This window comes from Hyposmocoma kahamanoa, unplaced genomic scaffold, assembly GCF_003589595.1.
Source record: "Hyposmocoma kahamanoa isolate Upper Pololo Valley unplaced genomic scaffold, ASM358959v1 86, whole genome shotgun sequence".
Taxonomy (NCBI): Eukaryota; Metazoa; Arthropoda; class Insecta; order Lepidoptera; family Cosmopterigidae; genus Hyposmocoma; species Hyposmocoma kahamanoa.
Window position 1 is genome coordinate 12,896,254 of NW_020654289.1, and position 15,289 is coordinate 12,911,542.

Sequence of the window (15,289 nt, forward strand, 5' to 3'; positions counted from 1 at the left end):
ATGAACGAATGAAAAGTATTTCTGAAGAGAAACAATTATGATCGAGACAGGTGAAAAGACAAAGATCGCTTTGCTAAGCTTCGTGGTTTTCTTTTATATGAATGTGGAAACTGTTTCGGAACAGTGTGTAAAAATCGCGAAAACTTATGAACTCGATAGATGGAAACACAAATTCCAATTAAATATAAGAAAACCTAATTAATTAACGTTCTTTGTTTAATATTTTCACGACTATATTAAGACTTCAATCTACATAATAATTTTGAGAGAGCTATGAAACAAAAGGTTAGATTACACGCGGCTGCCCCTAAATTCAATGTCAACAAACATAATTCCTTTTGTATGACAATTCAAATGTACAATAATTGTCTCAGACATCGTCCGCTTTGGCATAAATGGACACATCTGACAATTTTGAGAACAGAAAGTCATTTACATGGGTCGATTTGGAAATTCGTGTTCTACGTTGTAAATAATTTATTTTCGTCTTAATTGTACGTTACGTTCATTAGGTTGTAAGAGATAAGTTTTAAGAATTTAATAATGCGCAATTAAACCCACAACCGTTTTCAGCAGCTTATAAGGTACACAAAATTTTTTGAAGTCTTGTCTTAGATTACAATTTTTTAGGCAAACACGTACCATCGTCTGTCCAATCAAGTCAAGCGTGTGTCTTACATTTATAAATAAAATCTCAAACAATTTTCAAACTTTGTTCGCTTTATAATGTTATCTTGCTAACTATACTCGGCTAATCAAAATAAAGATCTTGGCAAAAATAAAAAAATGGCATTTTGTAAAATTTGTTACCTTTTATAAAGTTTAACAATAATATCATGTTAATAACGGAACTAGTATGTTAGATTTAAAATATGTTGTAATTGAGTGTTTTGCTAACAACAGTTATCAACACCAAAATATCTCCTAATTTCATATTAAAAGGCTGAACGATTGTTAGAGAACGTTATTATTCCACTTAGATTATTTTAATCACAATGTAGTTACACTTTTGTAACTAACATTTTTGCATGCCATATTTGCATACCAAAACATTGTGTTTTTAACTAAAATGCATTTTACTTGCCGTTTGTTTATAAATAAAAGTAATAATTTTTATATGAACAATACCGGATCAGTGTTCTTACCAAACACAAAAGTTTTAAAATCTAAATGTTAACAGTTATTTTACTTTTAACACAAAATTAGAATATTTTGTGAGTGCTTTCACAGGTGACATAGAAAATAAGTTTAAATGAAACAGGGCGCAGTGTCAGTGCCTCTCAGATCTTTGCGATTTAAAGCTCTGAGTGGCACTGCAACCGTTATGGACAGGCGTGTAGCTTACCATCAGGCGTACTACTTGTCTATCCTGTCACTTGATATTATAAAAATATCTCAAAACTTTTAAGTAATTGTAAATAACAATGCATACCGCCGTTTTTTGTTTATTTATTGGAGGGTGGTAATCTAAAGAGAATATTAATTGTAGCCATACCTATCTACAACGATATAATATATCGAGTTCTTAGCCTCTGTAACCATATACTTCTAATTAGAAAATTCATTAATGGCTTTTGAATATTCACCTTTAGTATAAATAACTACATAGGGTGCCGTCCTAATTCAAAAGGACGCATGTCATTTTTAAGCGATTCGAGAAACGTGTGATTTTAGTTTTTGCTTCTCCGCACGCCTAAAAATGGAGCGAATGATATGATGTTCTCAAATGAAGCGGAAAATTATGTTTTGAATGAGGTAGTTTAATTTTAATATTTCTTACATCAAATATTTAATTTAAAAAGGATTCTTTCTATTGAAAGAAAGGAGAAGAAGTCTTTTTGACTTAACGGTTTAAGGGACACTACTAGGCAAATAGGACTTACATCTATACATCGTAGTAATTCATATTTCCGTTTTTATATTAAGAAAATCATTATATTTTTTACTGCGCATAGTATAATGAATCTGTATATACCAGCAATAAAACTACAATATTTTTGTATTTACTTATAATATTTTTATTTAGAAAGTTAGTAAACTACTAAACTCGTTTTTTTTCCAATATGCCTTATTAGGCATTTCGCTTCTTTTTTCCGTAATTTTAGTCAGACATTTCTTTTTGCACGACTCTGAATTACAGGGAGGTTTAAAAATGTGCTTTTCAGCAATGGAATTTTTTTCTTTTTTCTAAATTTAGTTCATGCTTTTTCTCTTTCTTATTGTTCCTTTTTTGGAATATTCTATATAGTCCGTAATTGTTTGATCTGGTTCATTTACTCGTATTATTTTTTCTGTGCTTGCAACTGAGTAGCTATTCTCTGTAATAGGTTATTTTGTGCCTTCAACTGAGCACCTATTTCCTGTAATAGGCTCAGAAGTATATGCTGTAGAAGGCAGTCATAGTTTTGCCCATAGCATTGTATAATATCGAGGTGTTTTCAACAACCGGATCAAAAATATTAGCATCAAGGATGGTGTCATTTCCTGTAAAAATGTTTGATTCTAAAGTTGAAAGACCTTCCATTTGTTCTTCTGTTTCATTAAAAAAAATATTATTTTCGTTTTGATCCAAAATTTGACGTAGTAGTGCTTCCATGCCTTCTGCGTCAAAATCTTCTTGGGAAGGTATGATGGAAAAAAAGTCACTATCAAGATCGGTAAATGAAGGTCGACTAATTGACATGTCAGTCAAATTGAGATTGACTTTCAAATATCCTTTCTTAGTGGGTGTTTATGTTACAAAAAAAAGCTATTTACTAAATTTCTGATAAATACCTGAACTTCAGGCAAATGTGCATGCGATAATCCCTAATTATATGACTAATTATGATAGTAAGGTGAATTTCTTCTTAAAACTTTTTCATATAAGTAAGTAAGTACAACTAAGATTTACTAACTGTTCGGTGTGGATGGTATTGTCGTAACCAGCAGATTTGACTCGACAACGTTGTCATCAACGTTCTTTCTTAGCGCCAATTCGGTCAATTTTTATCCTCGGCCTTTCGATTTGTGTCTGAAAAATATAAACTAGAAAAATAATCACTAAATTACGTATTTGTTACATCTAGATTGATTAAAGGTTCAAACCTGTACTGACAAATATTATACCGACGGTGGAAAGGAAGACAATATATCGTTAAAATCAGTACAAAACGCTGATTTTAAATATAACTTAATTTCACAAAAAATGTCGCTTCAGGGATTCTTCCTTTCCACCGTCGATATTTTGTACATTAAGTGTGATGATGCAACGAAACGTTATTATGTAAAATACATATCACAACACTTTTAATACCATAAGACAAATCAATACACTCGTAAACTTATACATACTCATATGTTTTCATCTTTTATGAAATAATAGGTCTTCTGAATTGAACCGCACTTACAGCACAAATACGAATAATACTACGATGTTTCACTTGTTTATAACTTCATCAACTAATGAAAGTATTAAACAGAGAAACTACAGTACCGTCTTGTTTGTCTACCGATACGGCGAATGTTTTAATTCTGATCACTAAGCTATAAAAACGCATGTCAGCCATGCGTTCGTAGCTCATCTAGTGAAACGGACATAAATGTAGTATTTGCTTAGGAATATAGACATATGACTTGCTGAGGAAATTATTTGATTTTGGACATGTGTTAAATTTTCTTAATGATTTTTTGAAAAAATATTCCTAACAAAGATTTTTTTCTGACAGTCCTTGTGATACATTGATATAAATTATATCAAAAAATGTAAAAAAATGAAATTTCATTTTTTGACATGCGTCCTTTTGTATTAGGACGGCTGTATATGTTTGCGGAACTGGTCACTTACATAAACAATGTTTAAAAAGTAATTACAATATTTGAAAATGGAACTCTTTGGCTGTAGAATACATTTTTTTTCATCTGTCATTTGTTTTTACATTGTGGCGTCATTTTAGAAATCGGTTGTCTACATCACCATGGATGTAACTCGTGAAAATTTTCGTAGTATTTTAAGTGTAATTTAACAGCTCAGCGGAGCTTTGCTTCGCTTCAAACTGCTTTTGGCGATGAAGCAGCATGCTAGACGACTATTTATAGCTGGTTTGCAGAATTCAAACGTGGTCGTCTGAATCTCAGTGACAAATTTCGTGATGGTCGCTCCTCTACTGCTGTGAACAACAAAAACATCGATGCTGTGCGCCGTGTGATTAAAACAGATAGGCATCTGACATACCACAAGATTCGGACATCTATAAGCATAGGCATGAGGCAAATACAGTCAATACTACACAAACATTTGGTTGTGAAAAAGCTGTGCTCTCGGTGGATCCCACACAATTTGACTGAGGTTCAAAAAACGGATCGCGTCACTTGGTGCAATGCCATGCTTTCCAGATTCAACGAAGGGGCGTCGAACTTGGTGTGGGACATAGTATCAGGAGACGAAACATGGATTTATACGTACGATCCCAAAACAAAGCAGCAATCGATTGCTGCTTTGGTCTTTCGAGATAAGCCAAAACCAACCATAGTGGCGCGCGTGCAAAGTGCTTTTAAGTGGATGATTGCTTCTTTTTTTAATAAAACTTGACACGTGGCTACTGTTGCTTTGGAAAATCATTGTACCGTGAATAGTGATTGGTACACGACCATTTGTTTGCCGGAAACTATTGACAAACTCCATGAAACTAGCCGTAAACACCGTATCATCATGCACCACGATAATGCCAGTTCTTACGCGGCCAGACAGACAAATGAATTTTTGAAGGTGAACAACGTTGACCTTATGAGCCATCCCGCATACAGTCCCGACCTGGCACCTTGTGACTTTTATTTATTTCCAAAAATTAAGAACCAGTTACGCGGTCATCGAATTTCATCACCTGAAGAGGCTGTCGAAGAGTATGAAAAATATGTTTCAGAGATTGTCACGGAGGTGTGCCAAAAATGTTTTCGAAATTGGTTCATTCGTATGAAAAAGTACGTTAACGCTAACGGAGAATATTTGAGAAACAACAAATTCATTTCGAGTTCTTAGGTTTTTTAATTATAGATAAACCAAAAAGGTTTATTTGAAAAAACAAATGCGATTTAAATCCTTAAAAATGGTTTCATTTCCTAAATAAATTCATTTCTGATCATTTAGAGTATTTTTTTCTTATTCATTCCGGAAACGTATAGTGTGTCTCACGTATAAGTCAGTGAATTTTACTCAAATGTAATAAATAAATAATGACAAAATAATGAGAAAAATCCTATTTGTTTAGACAACCTACACGCGAAGACAAGTTTTATAATTACACAATATTCTGCGTAAACATTATGATTAAATGAAATGTACCGTTATACAGACACGGAAAGTAAAGTTCATAATCTAAAAAGAACAAAATCTTCCAAAAACTTGCTTAATTAATAAATCTCGGCGACAAAATAAAAAAAACGAACAAGCTGTAATTTTCGCAACTCGTAAAACACGAACACGAATAAAAGTTTCGGAATGGACCGCGGGCCATGTTGCAAACTTTCATCAACACTTTAATCGGAAGTTGGGATACAGAGCGTCACATTTCAAAGCGTAGGTAGCCCATACCCGGTCTTTTTGAGCAATTTTCTAATTCACGATATATACTTGCAAGTTCGTACGTAAGTTTGTTTATTTACCTATACTGTTTAAAATACATTTCTAATTGTAGGGTAAGCGGGTAAAATTAAGTTGTCATGAAGGTGATGTGAGGGAATCCAACAGGATCGAAGGAATTTTTTCTAAGTGTTCGATCTTTGTATTAATAATTATAACAAACTAGTGGAGCAATTTCACAAAAATTAATTGAATATCATGGCGGTCTAAACATCCTGACATTCAATAAAACACTTAATTTGACATAACTTTTTGCTTTTAAACATATATCAATAGAAATTAGCTTATTTTTTTATTAAATGGACTTGCCTTGATCGTTACCTAGCTCTGGAGCAAAGATAGAATCTACGATGGTACGACCTCGCCCAGAAGATGCCTATTCAGTCGCACCTTAAACATACTCGGGTTGTATGACTTCGGAAACACAATCGCAGACAGGGAATTCCATTCCTGGGCTGTGCGCACAATAAAAGATGATGAAAAATCTTGACAGATATAATCACTATAAATACCTGAACTAGAATTTCTCTAATACTCCAGTAGTGAACACCAAAAATCCACTAATTGACTAACGAGCCATCGACACTTACCAATAATGAATACCGAGTAACTGACACTTATCAATAACAAACATATTACTATGATAGAAAACTTTATCCTAAATCTTATTACAAATTAATTTAAAAATGGTGTCGAACAATGGTGCTTATCGGTCACTGGTGCTACCACCTTACATAAATATACTAGTTAAATTATCTGTTAAGGTAGTTTTAGTAGAAGTAGAGCACCTTGCGAGAGTTGGTCCAGATAAGTACTGCCACCTTACCTATTTCTGCCGCCAAGCTGTAATGTCAGCATAATTGCATTTCTGTTTTGAAGGGCAACTGGTGCTAGTGATATTACGGGCACATGGAACTTGTCATATTTTGTCTCAGGGTCACGGGCGCAGTGGCAGCGCCCTCAGATATTTGCAATTTAAAGTCCTGAGCTGCACTGGAACAGTTAAGCCGGGTACTCATTAGCGAGTTCTAACTATTGCGTGACAAACACAGTAATAAGGTTCTTGTGTATACGCGTAAAACAGTCTTCATTCGCTAGAATGAGTACCTGGTTATCGTCGGCTCACTGCGAACCGCACGCGTTCTGCTCGCGACAAACTCGCAAACCACACACAATATAATTTTTGGTAACATAACATGCAACAGTTACGGTTACAGCTCGCTAGTGAGTACTTGACTTTAGGGAGAGGCATGTCGCTTACGACCAGGCGCACAACTAGTTTGTACCGTCATTTCGTATCATGAAAAAAAGGCTAGCAGTATTGGCGCTTGATGAGGAGGTAGGACCTATTTAGGAAGCATACTTTTCTAAATTGATTTTGTACTGTGTGTTCCGATTTGTGCCCCAGATTGCAATTTCATTACCGTTTCTCAAAGTTTATTAAATATCGTGGTTTGCGAACCAGGTAATTGATGTAATGGTCAGGTACTATTAATTATCAATATTAGTTACCTATATACATAACAATAATAATAGTCAGCCTATATATAGTGTATACATTTTAGTAGCAGTAGAGCTCCTTGTGAAAGACTTTGTCCAGGGAAGTACTCCAACCTTAACTATTTCTGCCGCCAAGCATAATGTAAGAATGACTGAGTTCCAGTTTTGAAGGGTAAGGGCGCTGGTAAAATTGCAGGCAAACGGGACTTGTCAACTTATGAGTCAGGGTGACGGGCGCAATGGCAGATCTTTGCAATTGAAAGCTCTAAGTGGTACTGCAACTGTTATGAACAGGCGTGTCGCTTACCACCAGTCCCACCACTTGTTCTTCCCGTCACTTGGTGTCATAAAAAAAACTGCTGGGGACAGAGCTCCTCTTACAATGAGAGGGCTTGGGCTGTAATTCCCAAGTCGACCAATGCGGATTGGGAACTTCACATACTTCAAATGTTTTGCAGATGTATGCAGGTTTCATCACGATATTTTTCTTTACTGAAGCTCATGGTAAATTACAAATTAATTTCACACATCAATTGCGAGAAATTGAGAGTGCAAGTCTGGATTCAAACCCAAGACCTCTGTTTGAAAGATGGTAGGTGAAACCATTAGGCTACCACGGCCATTTTATATATTAGTTACTCACTCTAATGCAATACCAAAGTAACTTCAATAATGTTCTCACCTACACGCCAAGAAGGTTATTTTTGAAAGCCGTACGTAAATTAAATATTATTTTTTTATATTGGTCATATTCAAACCATCATTACGTGTAAAAAATTACAGCTGTCGAAAGACACTTCCGCTTCCTTTACGTATTCAAAAGACAGCTCGGGCTGTAACAACGCCTGTGCATGCCCGCTTTCTGTACACAGCTTACGACTTGCTACTGTAAAGTAGCTAATCGTTTGAAAAGTCTTATGCCATGTCTGTCGATCTTAATTTTTTTTATGACACCTAATGACGAGACGAATAAGTCGTGCACCTGCTGTTGAGCGACACGACTGTCCAGACCAGTTACAGTGTCAATTAGAACTTTAAATCGAAAAATCTGAATCTGTCACATTGAGACGTAAGTTTACAAGTCTCATATGCCTGTAATTTCACTAACACCATTACCCTTTAAAACCGGAACGCAGTAATGCTCAGATTACTGCAGAAATAGGTAATGTGTCAGTATTTCCCTGGACGAACTCTTTCACAAGGAACTCTACTGCCACTGAATCGATCTATCGAAACGCAAATTGCTTTTTGTGAGTCAATATGTTTATTAAAAAGATTCTTAGTTATAGTTTATTAAAAGGTATTGAGTGTTAGTGATTATAATAATCCTCCATAATTAATTTGTATGGAAAACACACACACGTGTACCTATTGTCTCGACGATTCCGACTTTATAAAAGCGACTCAGAGTAGAGCCATTACTTCCCAAAATTATGATATAAGTACTAGAATATTAAGATAATTAAAACTGAGTACGTTTTAATATAGTATTTCTACTCATTCACACTTCAAGCTATATTAACTGTGCCTTTTTAAATTACTCTGAAAGGATGTGTGACTCTGTGCCTTATATGTATAACTCCAGCTCCACTGTGTAAACACAGAACTCATGAGGATATTTTTACAAAGCGTGAATACTATAGCAGACAGCACTTTTAAATATATGTGCGTAATGAAGTCAACCTACGGTCCAGTGGGTCAATGTACGGTCCAGTCTTAATACATTTTTAAAAATATTCACTAGTATGTCAGAAATAATAGGCAGTGTACGCAACTCAACTCACTGATGTGTGCGTCACGTCGAGCTCCCAATTCGCTTTAGTACTACCCAGCCTCTCGTCGGGGCAGTACGAGATCGACCCCCCGCTTGACTTTAAACGAACACTCGCTTACGTGTGGAGTGCAGTGATTTTTGTTCAGTGCAGTTTCGTGTTTAAAACGACATTTTAAAAATCGAGATCATTGTTCAAAAATGTGAGTATTCTTGGAACACTTTTAAATGGTGATTTGAATTTATTATGTGGTTCTTGTGACCAATTTCAGGTTTTATTAATTGAATAATTCGTTGATCGTATATTTTATGAAAAGGTAAATATAACACATTTTTACCGTAATAAAAATATTTGTTTTACCAGAATGCTTCAGTAAATATTTATTAGATTACTGAATTTGTTTTATAATTTACATTTTGTTAGAATTTGGACGCCGAAACTGACCGAAAAAGCCACTCTTAATATTTATTAGAACTATAAATATGTACTGGCATTTACATATAAAATTGCTGTATATATTTCATGTATTCAGTCAACTGTAAAACGAACCACAATGTGAAACATTTAATTTTAATTAAAATAACTAATTACGTGCAGTAACAAAATAAAACCATTAATCCCTTTGGCGAATATTTAACCGATTAGGATTAACTATCGAAAAACATTTATTTATTGACAATAACTTTGGTTATCTATAAAGTATAGGATAGAAAAGTATAGAATAGGAGCTATGTGTGTGATTTCAATAAATAATACGTTTATAGACTACATAACCTATTATACACCTCACAGCTGAGCACTTCCTATACTCCATCAAAGTGGTTAAATGCAAAAATGCAAGATGAGGATTTCTTACGTATTCCAGAGATTCTGAACCTTTTTCATTCACGACTCCTTCGTCGTTACGTAGAGGTAGATATTAAACATTCATAAATGTACATAGCTTAAAAATTATAAGTATATGCCACCACGGGGATTCGACCCGTCAACCTCTGATCTTATAATAATATGCCAGGCTATTAAACCAATTACCTGGTCTCAAATTACTCTTGCCCAGAACATTCAAACCAGGACCAATTCAGAGAAGTTGTTCCCAAATTGGTCCTACCAGGAATTGAACCCGGAACCTGTTCATCCATTGCCATCAGTGCAAACCATAGAGTCGTCATTTTATAGGTATGTAGACTAAGCGGCGTTGAAATATCGAAATGATTAAAGAAATACTATACTTTCTTTCTGAAACCGTTCTTCTCCGATCCGCTACATTCGGTATTAGTCCAGGAACTAATCAATTGCTAGAAGGATATGAGTTAGAAACATGAGCAGGCGGGTGAGTACTTCTATAATACTATTCAAGCAGTTTGTTTTCCCCGAGGCTTAAATAGTGATTTTCTCATTAAACGCAACGAAATTATATAGGTTTTTGTATCATGGTATGTGTTCTTTCTATTTTTCCAATATTCAGGACCAGTTGCACGCTCCACGGTGACGGGTTGAGTCAGCCTAAAAAAATTCATACCCTGGTATGAAACCTGTAATTAGTGATCATTATTTAGGGAATAACCACGAAAAACGCAAAATCAAAATTAAATTAAACAAAAACGTGAAAGGGAATTCATAGACATTAAATAAGTTTAATTTTTTCCTAACCTTTCTTTTAACGTCCATAAAACATAATTAAACAAAAATGTGCACTGCTTTGAAAAACTGAGCCGACAAATTGGAACATGCGGTATTTTTCTTGTGTCACTTCGACGATGTACGCAATGTTCAAATATTTAAAAGTTTGACGTCGCTGACTAAATTCCTGCTCTTTGCAAGTTCTTTGCTCAAAAGAAAAGCGATTATCGATTACGTTTGAGAAAAGAGTTACATTAAACTAGTTGTTAAAAGAGTACTTACGGTTAGGTTAGAAGGTTACAGAAAAGGAAAACATCGTCTAAGCGATTAGTTTTACTGAAAATCCGCTGCTTTTGTACAACTGGAAAGGCGAGTGCTTCAATTTAGTAGAAAAACGAGGAAACCATTCTCCTAAAGGACTCCCTTAATATACTTTCCTAAATACAGGACGGTGGAAACCAAGCATCACCAACATAAATCCACTTATGTCTCACAACCAGGGTCGGGTCTTCACTTTCGCCTTGAAAGTTACTAGTTCGTAACTCTGGCCCAATGAGGGTTGGCATTCTCTCATGATTTCGAAGAAATGTTTGTAGATGACACCAAGTGACGAGATAAACAAGTCATGAGCCTGGTGGCAAGCAATACGTCTGTCCATAACAGTTGCAGGGCCACTCTGAGCTTTAAATCGCAAAGATCTTAGAGGCACTGCCACTGCGCCCGTCACCCTGACACATAAGCTGACAAGGAAAAAACTGAAAACTTGTATAAATTTCGAATACTTCTGTAATTGTCATAAACATAACCTATATCAACTTTATAACCCCAGCTTCTTATATGCTATACTCAATTAGCCTTTTTGATGCTTTGATAATGAATCACAAGTGTCGATAGGTATATTTAATGCACGTCGTCAAAAACACTGGGTCGCAATACACGGGATGTCGTCATCCTTCTTTTTTAAGGAACCATGTTTTCTCACCGTGTAGTAATCAATTTATATCCGCAATTATCCTATGTAATTTTAAAATTATTTTTGTGGACCTAAAATTCGATTTTGGATATTAACTAGACTAACTTAATGAAATTCTTCCCACACGATCAAAAAATAATATGTATAACTTAACATAATAAATAAGGCTAGCCTCTAGTATCGGAGCCGAGCCAACTGCGGTTCGGCGCCATTTTGACTGAAAAATTCTTTACTGGCGCGGTACTGTAACCTAGAGACGTAGCTTAGGATGCGTAGCGAGAGGTACTTTATAAATATAAACTGGTATTAACTTCATAACTTGATATTTATTATATTTTTTTACATCTTTACTTCTTGAGGCTACTTTTTGGTCTGCCAAGATGTTCTTCTTTTTCTATCCTATTTTTTTAAACACATTCTAAATACAAAACTATATTCACTCAGCCAGTAGTTCTACTCCTGTGTAGCCTAGACTACAGTACCACCGGCTGCTCGGATCACCCAGACGATTGTAAACCGGTTGGTTTTTCATAATGGTAGAGTCTACGTTAGTTTGAACTACTTTTGACCATAAAGAAGTATAGGAAATATTTTATTCATTACAACACCAAAAAGCATTCGTTTCTTAAAAAAAAAAAAAACAGAACGTGTAGTTTGAATCTGTGCTAAAACTTTGTGCGTGTCTTGTATGGTGCGGTAAAACTTTATTTTGTATTAAATGTGTTATTTTTGCAAAGCACTATACTAGATTTTTATTGAATTATAGTAAATAGTCCTTGTTTAATGTGTTTTTATTAAATTTCAATGAATATAGGAGTAATTTCTTGTAAAAATATGCTTCTACATAAAATTATTTTTGAGATTTCCTTTTCGTTTTTACTACGATCATTGTAGATATTAGCTTTTCTACATTACAATTTTTATAGAAAAATTATTTACAAAGTCAGTACTGTTTACAGAACTAGGATAAGTGGTCTAGTTATTTTTTTAACGAGCACTTATCTGAAGGGTGACCTAAATCTAGGTAAGCGCTGGATGCGCGGGTGTGAAATAAGATCTGTGCTAAAACAAATAGTTGACATTCCGTTGTTCAAAGGGCTAGGCATAATTAATGCAAACCATCCTATTTTTTATAATTATTAATACAAAGATCGAACACTCAGAAAAAATTCCTTCGATCCGGTCGGATTCGAACCGACGTCTTCTTGCTAACCGTGCCAGACGCTATACCAACTAAGCCACGGAACGAATCATCGGACCTCACGAATTTTTCTATGTGCTTGCGTCGTGTCTTTGTACTTCGTCTTTCAACGACTATTTAGTCGTAGCGCCATCTATGAGAAATCTATTACAGATTTATCACCCAGTTAGTACCTTTACAGCTACCAGTCCTGGCAAGAGATGTCGCTATTCACTGTATTAATTAAATTTTTATTGGATTGATATTCAATTATTTTATGTGAAATTACTCCACTAGTTTGTTATAATTATTAATACAAAGATCGAACACTCAGAAAAAACACTCAGAAAAAATTCCTTCGATCCGGTCGAATTCGAACCGACGTCTTCTTGCATACCGTGCCAGACGCTATACCAACTAAGCCACGGAACTCCTTATCCTATATTAATATCCTATATTTTATTTTAATATTACACAAGTAACTGGTTAATGATGATTTTGTAATCTCACTCAGTCGTGACCATGGGACCTGTAAAGGGCCCGAAACTTTGGTTTGTTTGGAAAAACAAATATACGCGTATTAGATGCGAAAAAATAGTAACAGTTTTCATGTGTAATAATCGCGAAAACCAAGGAATTGTTCCAGATATTTAATTTCCAAATACTAAATTCAAGCTTAAACACTCGTAATTTTTGACAAAAAATGATCGACTTTGTTCTTATTTCCTATATATTATAGTTCTCGATCACGAATCTGGATCTAAAATCTCATATTTTCAATATACTTTTCATAACTCGTATAACAAAGTTATGAATTGTTTATATCATAGAGTTTTTAAATTTGTTGGCAGGTGTAACGCTTACCACCATACCAGGCGCACAACTTGTATGTTCCGTCACTTCATAAAATAAAAAAAATGGACATTGCTGCATATTCAAAATTAAACCATAATTTCCGGATCTTAAATCGCGTATACATGTTTTTTTCCAAAAAAAACCAATGTTTCGGGGACTTTACAGGCCATGCGACCTGATCACGGTTGACTGAGATGTTATTAACCACTAAACAGTTATAACTAGTATATAATGAACACGATCCTATTTTGAACTATAGTTACAAAAATATTTAATTATATTACATAGTTACCTGAGAACTCCCATTTGAATTTGAGAACTTATAATGAAATAGCAATATGTACTAGTGACGTCCACAACCTAGTACATGCGTAATAAAACGTTTTTGTAAATAATTATTAGTACGGAGTACTTAAAAACCGACCTCAAAAGTCTTTAATCGGTTCATAAAGTCGGTTAAACAGGAGGGTTCATCGCTCTATATACGAATTAATCTATATAGATATCTTTAACAGTAGCTGGGACATCGATAAATGAATTGTAGATTTGTTCTCTCGACTCGCGCGTTTGATTTTGTGTCGCATGACATTTTGTTGTCAAAATTGAATAATATGGGTATTAGAGGTGTGACTCTTAGCTGGTTGGCTTCCTATTTACAAAATAGGAAACAAGCTGTTGAAATAAAGCATATAGAGAAAAATGGCTGTGTTGCGTCAACAAAATCTCAATATAGAGTCAATGCATGTGGGGTCCCGCAAGGTAGCGTTCTCGGTCCGCTATTATTCTTGCTCTACATAAACGACCTGCCCGATGTTACACAGCACAAATGCATATTGTCTGCGGATGATATTTCAGTGGTAGTTCCATACAAAAATAACTTAAATAATTATGAATTAGACATAAACAGTACAATAGATTTAATAATGGGTTGGCTTAATCATAATAATTTGACTGTAAATCTAACTAAAACAAAATTCATTCAATTTGGTACAAAACGGCAGAACAAAATGAAACTAAATATACACTACAAAAATGTCAGTATACAGGAATCAGATTCAACTATATTCTTAGGCGTGGAAATAGACAGTAGTTGCAACTGGTCACCGCATGTGGAGTCCCTAATAGACAAATTACACCGTTACGTATATGTCTTGAGGAGGTTGCGAAATGTAGCATCACCCCCCACAGTTTTGGCTGCCTATCATGGCTACGTTGCGTCCCTGCTTAGGTATGGACTTTTGGTTTGGGGTAACTCAACTGACTGTAAAAAATTGTTCATAGCTCAGAAAAAGTGTATTCGGGCAATGACTGGAGTCCCGCCACGTGAATCCTGCGCACCTTTGTTCAAGGATTTGGGAATTTTGCCGTTACCGTGCATGTATATCTTTGAAGTGGCATGGTTTGTTAAACAAAACTTTCACCTCTTTAAAAAAATTAGCGATGTCCATAGTATAAATGTAAGAGACCCTAATAGACTGGTCTATAACAGTAAACCTAGACTATCTAGTTACAAAAACCAATGTAATGGTATGTGTGTCCAAATATATAATGCTCTACCAAAGGATATAAAAATGCTACCAAACCAAACTTTCAAAAAGAGACTTATTGCATGGCTTAAAGACAGAATTTATTACAAATTGACTGATTTTTTTGAGAAACGTTGACATATATTGAATTTATGGTATTGACTACGACAATGAATTATGTAACATATATGAGTGATTATCTATTGGAGTATGTTAAATTAAGGACATAATAATAATGAATTTAGT

The 15,289-nt window shown here is 34.7% G+C and overlaps 1 protein-coding gene across 2 annotated transcripts in view; it reads left to right on the forward strand.

Moving 5' to 3' along the window:
* The first annotated feature begins 8,947 nt into the window (after positions 1 to 8,947).
* LOC113234760 overlaps positions 8,948 to 15,289 on the forward strand; it is an 84,139-nt gene continuing 77,797 nt past the window's right edge. For both annotated transcript variants that reach the window (XM_026470227.1, XM_026470228.1), the window contains exon 1: positions 8,948 to 9,091. The gene's annotated coding sequence lies outside the window, so the exon portion shown is untranslated. The remainder of the gene's footprint in view (positions 9,092 to 15,289) is intronic.